We start from the raw sequence: 6000 nt of genomic DNA, 5'->3' as shown, positions 1-6000 counted from the left end.
TTGCTTTGCACTGCTGCAACTGTATGTTATAATTATGTGGTTCTGTCAGTGTTAGTCTTTGGTTTGTCCTGTGTTTCTATGATATCACTCCGGAGAAACATTGTATCATTTCTTAATGCATGTATGCATTTCTAAATGACAATAAAAGAGGACTGAGTGTTCTCATAATCTAATATGCAGGTAGATTGGGAAAATCAGGTTGGTGCTGGATTCCAGGAGGAGGATTTTCTGGAGTGCCTATAAAATGGCCTTTTAGAGTGGCTCATGACTTAACCCACTGGAGGATCAACTTTTCTGGACTGGGTGTTGTGCAATGAATCAGAATTAAGGTAGATGAACCCTTAGGGGAAAGTGATAATAATATGATCAAATTCACCATGAAGTTTGAGAAAGAGAGGCTAAAGTCAGATGTCTCAGTACTACAACGGAGTAAAGGGAATTACAGAGGCATGAGAGGGGAGTTGGCTAGAATTTATTGGAAAAGAACACTGGCAAGGATATGACAGAGCAGCAATGGCTGAAATTTCTGGAGGCAATTTGGAAGGCATAGGATGTATATATCCAATGGGGGAAAAGATATTCTAAAAGCAAGATGGCACAACTGTGGTTAACAAGAGAAGTCAAAGCCAACATAAAAGCCAAAGAGAGGACATATGATAGAGTAAAAATTAGTGGGAAGTTAGAGGATTGGGAAGCTTTTAAAAACCAACAAAAGGCAACAAAAAAGTCATTAAGAAGGTAAAGATGGAATGTGAAAATAATCTAGCCAATAATATTAAAAAAGATACCAAAAGTTTCTTCAGATACATAAAGTGTAAAAGAGAAGCAAGAGTGGATATTGGACCACTGGAAAATGAGGCTGGGGAGGTAGCAATGGGGGACCGCAAAATGGCGGATGAACTTAGCAAGTATTTTGCTGCAGTATTCATGGTGGAAGACACTAACAGTATGGTGGAAGTTTCATGTGTCAGGGGTCATGAAGTGTGCAAAGTTAACATAAATAGAGAGGAGTGCCTAGGAAAGTGAAAGGTCTGAAGATAGATAAGTCACCTGGACCAGATGGTGTACACCCCAGAATTCTGAAAGCGGTGGCTGAATAGATTGTGGAAGCATTAATAACAACCTTTTAAGAATCAATTGATTTTGGCATGGTTCCGGAAGACTGGAAAATTGCAGATGTTTCTCCACTCTTCAAGAAGGGAGAGAGACAGAAGAAAGGAAACTTTTGACTAGTGAGTCTGACCTCAGTGGTTGGGAAGATGTTGCAGTCAATAAGCAAGGATGAAGTCTCAGGGTTCTTGGAACTTCCACATCTTGCAGTGCTCCACAGGGGTCTATGTTGCAACGTCTTCTTTTTATGTTATATGTCAATGACTTTGATGACGGAGTTGATGGCTTTGTGACAAAGTTTATCGACAATACAAAGATAAGTGAAAGGGCAGGCATGTTTGAGGAAGTAGAGTGGCTACAGAAGGACCGATTAGGAGAATGGACAAAGTGGCAAGTGGAATGCAGTATTGCGAAGTGTATGGTCATGCATTTCGGTAGAAGAAATAAAAGGGTAGACTGTTTTCTGAATGGAGATAAAATTCAAAAATCTGCAGTCAGAGAGACTTGAGAGTCCTTGTGCAAGATTCCCTAAAGTTTAATTTGCCAGTTGAGTCGGTGGTGAGGAAGGTAAATGTGATGTTAGCATTCATTTTGAGAGGACTAAAATATAAAAGCAAGGATGTAATATTAAGACTTTGTGATGCACTGGTTAGACCATACTTGGGAGTGTTGTGAGCAGTGCTGGACCACTTACCTAACAAAAGGGTGAAATGACATCGGAGAGGGTTCAAAAAAGGTTCACAAAAATGATTCCAGGATTGAAATGCTAGTTATATGAAGAGCGTTTGATGGCTCTGGGTTCACTGGAATTCAGAAGGATGAGGGGTGACCTCATAGAAACCTATTGAATGTTGAAAGGCCTGGATAGAGTTGATGGGGAAAGGATGTTTTCTATGGTGGGGGAGTCTAAGTAAGATAAGAGGACACAGCCTCAGAAAAGAAGAGCAACCTTTTAGAACAGAGATAAGGAGGAATTTCTTTAGCCAGAGAGTGGTGAATCTGTGGAATTTGCTACCACTGGCTAAATCATTGGGTATATTTAAGGCAAAGTTTGATAGATACTTGATTAGTCAGGGCATGAAGGGATACAGGGAGAAGGCAGGAAATTGGAGCTGAGAGGAATAATGGATCAGCAAAGTCGAAATGGCAGAGCAGACTCAATGGGCCAATTTCTGCTCCTGTATCATATGGTCTTATACTCTTATGGACTATTCACCTGACCAAGCAAGTCAAGGCTCAGTTTTAAAATGTCAGCTGAAAGCCAGCGCTCCTTTTATGCTCTGGTCTTTGGTCAGACTTGGAATCAGGTTTAATATTACTGAGATGCTGTATATTGTGAAATTTATTGTCCCAGTCTCTCGACCGGGGATTGAATCTATGGCCTGACTTGAGACAAAGTGTTATTCATTGCTGCACACCTTAATCATTACATTAATCTTTTAATCCCTTGAAGCTTCCCTGGACTGTACTAAATTTTCTTTACAATGGTTGAAATATGGTTTGTCTTCCTTGCTTTTCATTTGGTGGGATTTTTTTCAGTCTGCAAGTGCTCAGCCTGCCTAATACCTGCTAAGTTAATAGACACTATACATCTCCAATAGCTATTGCCAAATTGAAAATGTTTAAAATTAGGAACGTTGATCAAGAGTTATATATTCACAAGAACTATGGAGCCATTAAGGATACAGAAAAATGAGGCAGAACTTGTTGTGGACTACAGGGGGATTGACGTACAGAGGCACAGATCAGCCATAATCTTCTTGAAACGCAGAACAAGCTCGATGGGCCAAACGGTTGTCTTCCCCATTTCTTGCTCTTATAAGAATACTCCTTGTTCAACTCCAAAGATGCTGCCTACAAAGATCAAGAGTCCTCCTATCCAGTGGAGTCAATAATTCCAAAGGTTCACAACCTATCAGGAGAAGAAATCTACACTACCTCTTAAATGGCTGCTCCATTGAGTCATTTTCCCAATCCAGACTCACCCTCTGGGGAAAACATTTCCATACCACCTCTCCTGTCAAGCCCTCTTACAGTGATACATTAGATTACCTTATTGTCACACATTCAGCAAAATGCATCTTTTGCATCAAATCAAATCAGCAAAGATTGTGCCAGACAGCTTGCAAGTGCCTCCACTCTTCTGCTGTACGCATAGTATACTTGCAACTTACTAACCATAACCGATATGCCTTTGGAATGTAGGAAGAAACCAGAGCACCCAGGGGAAACCTATGTGGTCATGGGGAGAATGTACGAACACCTTAAAGACAGCAGCAGGAATCAAACCCCAGTCTTACAGATAGTGCAATAGTGTTACACTAATGGCTACACTATTGTATAACACCTCTCATTCTTAATTCCACAGAGTACTGACCCACTCTGCTCGCTAGATGACCCATGAATCCGTCAATCAGTCCGGTGGAAATTCACTGCAGCACCTGAATACAAAGTCCATGCTCTTCTGTTAAAACTATGAGGCTGGAAGGAGTGATAAACCTGTAGATTCTGGAAATCCGAGTGAGAACTCTACAACTGCTCTGCATGTTGGACAGCATCAATGCAGAGAGAAATGGGGCCAACATTTTGGGCCATAGACCCTACATATGGCAGGAAGTATTACATTATAGGAATCTAAAAAAGTGATTCTGCTGAAGCTGGAAATCTTAAATAAAACACACAAAATGTTGGAGGAGCTCATCAAATCAGGCGGCATTTATGGAGGGGAATAAATAGTTGATGTTTTACACAGAACCCCTTCATCAAGACTCATTCGGACTTGGCCCATAATGTCAATTGATTATTCTCCTCCATAAGTTATAGGGATGTTGGTACTGTGGGGGTACTTTGGAGGCTTAAACTTACAGAATTGCATGTTGGTCACAACCTCAGGAGTGTTATATTGTGTAACCTGAATTTGTCCACTTTAAGAACATTGTTTAAACTTTCCATACTTGAATGGGGCAGCCACTGTTCTTTTAGTTTTAGAGTTGTTTGTTTTTAATTCAGATATAAGTTAGATGTTATTCTAAATAACTCAGACATTATTTTAAATTTAGTTGTTGTGCTTTTAGTAATTGAATTGCCAGTATGCTGTTTTTTTTTACTCAATGGAGTAATTCTGCAATTTCATTGTCCTGAGCAATGACAATAAAGTAACTGTGTGTAATTTTGCTTGTTTTCCTTTTAGATAGACATACATGGCTGTGAACAGGCACAGTAGATTAGAAAGTACTGAGGGAGCAACATGTTACCATCCATTTTATTAAGAAGCAAAGTGGGCCTTTTATTACTAGACTAAACTGTTCCAAGTTTACACCTTTCACTGGAACACCAGAATCAAGTTTACACCTTTCACTGGAACACCAGAATCAAGTTTACTGTCACTGGTGTGTGTCATGAAATTTGTCATTTTGTTGTAGTAGTACAGTGCCAGCCTTGGAAATTATCTTCATCATAAAAAATAAATAGTGCCAAAGTGGAAGTGAGGATGTGTTCAGAGACCATTCTTAGTACTGGTAGTGTTCTAATTTATTCTGTATTACATTTAAATACATAATTTGTTATTCAGTTTGTCTTTTTATACTTTTTTAACTACTTTGATGAAACCAGGTGTAATCCATTCTATATATGAAAAATTAAAGTCATAAAGTTATACGAAAAGGGAGCAAAAATAAAGAAAAAATGGTGAGTTAGTGTACATGGTCTCATTGTTCATTCAGAAATTTGATGGTAGTAGGGAAGAAACTGTTCCTAAAACACCGAGTGAGTGTATTCAGGCTCCTGTACCTCCTAATTGATGCTAGCAATGAGGAGAGGTCATGTCCAGTGTGATCATGGACCTTAATAATGGATGCTGGAATTTTACAAGAAATTTTACCTTTTCAAGAGCAAAGTTTCACCAGTCTTGGTTTATTCAGGTGTGTGCAGCTGATAGAACCATGCTAAGCTGTCTTAGTGATCCAGGTTCATTCCCAACCTCGGGTACTGCATGGAGTTTACGTGTTCCTCTTGTGACTGTAGGTGTCCTTTAACTTTACAAAAGAACATTAGTACTACATATTCGTGATAGACCTGAGTCCAAACAAGAATCCATCAAGCCAACTTGACAGACATTCGCATTCTAATGGTGCCTGTGACGATGAAGGAATCCTGCTGCTATCAGCAAACATTCTGTAGACATTAACAGTATTTACTCTGTGCAGACACTCTATAAACATTGCCTGCTAACAGAGATATGGACCCTACATGCTAAGAGATCAGACATTCATCCATTGTTTCACAAAATTTAATATAACACACTATATTCTGCAGGTGCGTGATAGAACCAAGTGTGGGGGAAAGGGAATTGATAAAAATGTGGGGAGAATGAAGCAGGATAGACTAGGATTAATATAAAAAAACACTTGCTGGCCATTTTATTAGGTGCACCAGTACATCACTCATTAATGCAAATATCTAATCAGCCAATCATGTGGCTGTGGAATAATTGTTGGTGTCAGGCAGTGTGGTTTGAGTATCTTAGAATTTGCTGATCTCCTGTGATCTTCATGTACACCAGTCTGGAATTTACAAATAATGATGCGGATAAACAAAAAGCATCCAGTGAGTGGCATGTCTGTGGGTGAAAACACCTTGTTAATGAAACAAAAGAGATCAGAGGAGAATGGCCAAACTGGTTCAAGCTGACAGGCAGGTGACAGTAATTCAAATAACCACACGTTATAACAGTGGTTATAACAGCAGGAGAGCATCTCTGAACGCACAGCACATCAAATCTTGAAATGGACAGGCTACAGCAGCAGAAGATCAGAAATCTAGTCAGCTCCATCATCTGTCTCAGAAAGGCAGTGTCCATTATTAAGGACCTCCATCACCCAGGGCATGCCC

This window comes from Mobula birostris, chromosome 2 (assembly GCF_030028105.1).
Source record: "Mobula birostris isolate sMobBir1 chromosome 2, sMobBir1.hap1, whole genome shotgun sequence".
NCBI classification, from domain to species: domain Eukaryota; kingdom Metazoa; phylum Chordata; class Chondrichthyes; order Myliobatiformes; family Myliobatidae; genus Mobula; species Mobula birostris.
Note: the sequence above shows the minus strand (reverse complement) of the source record.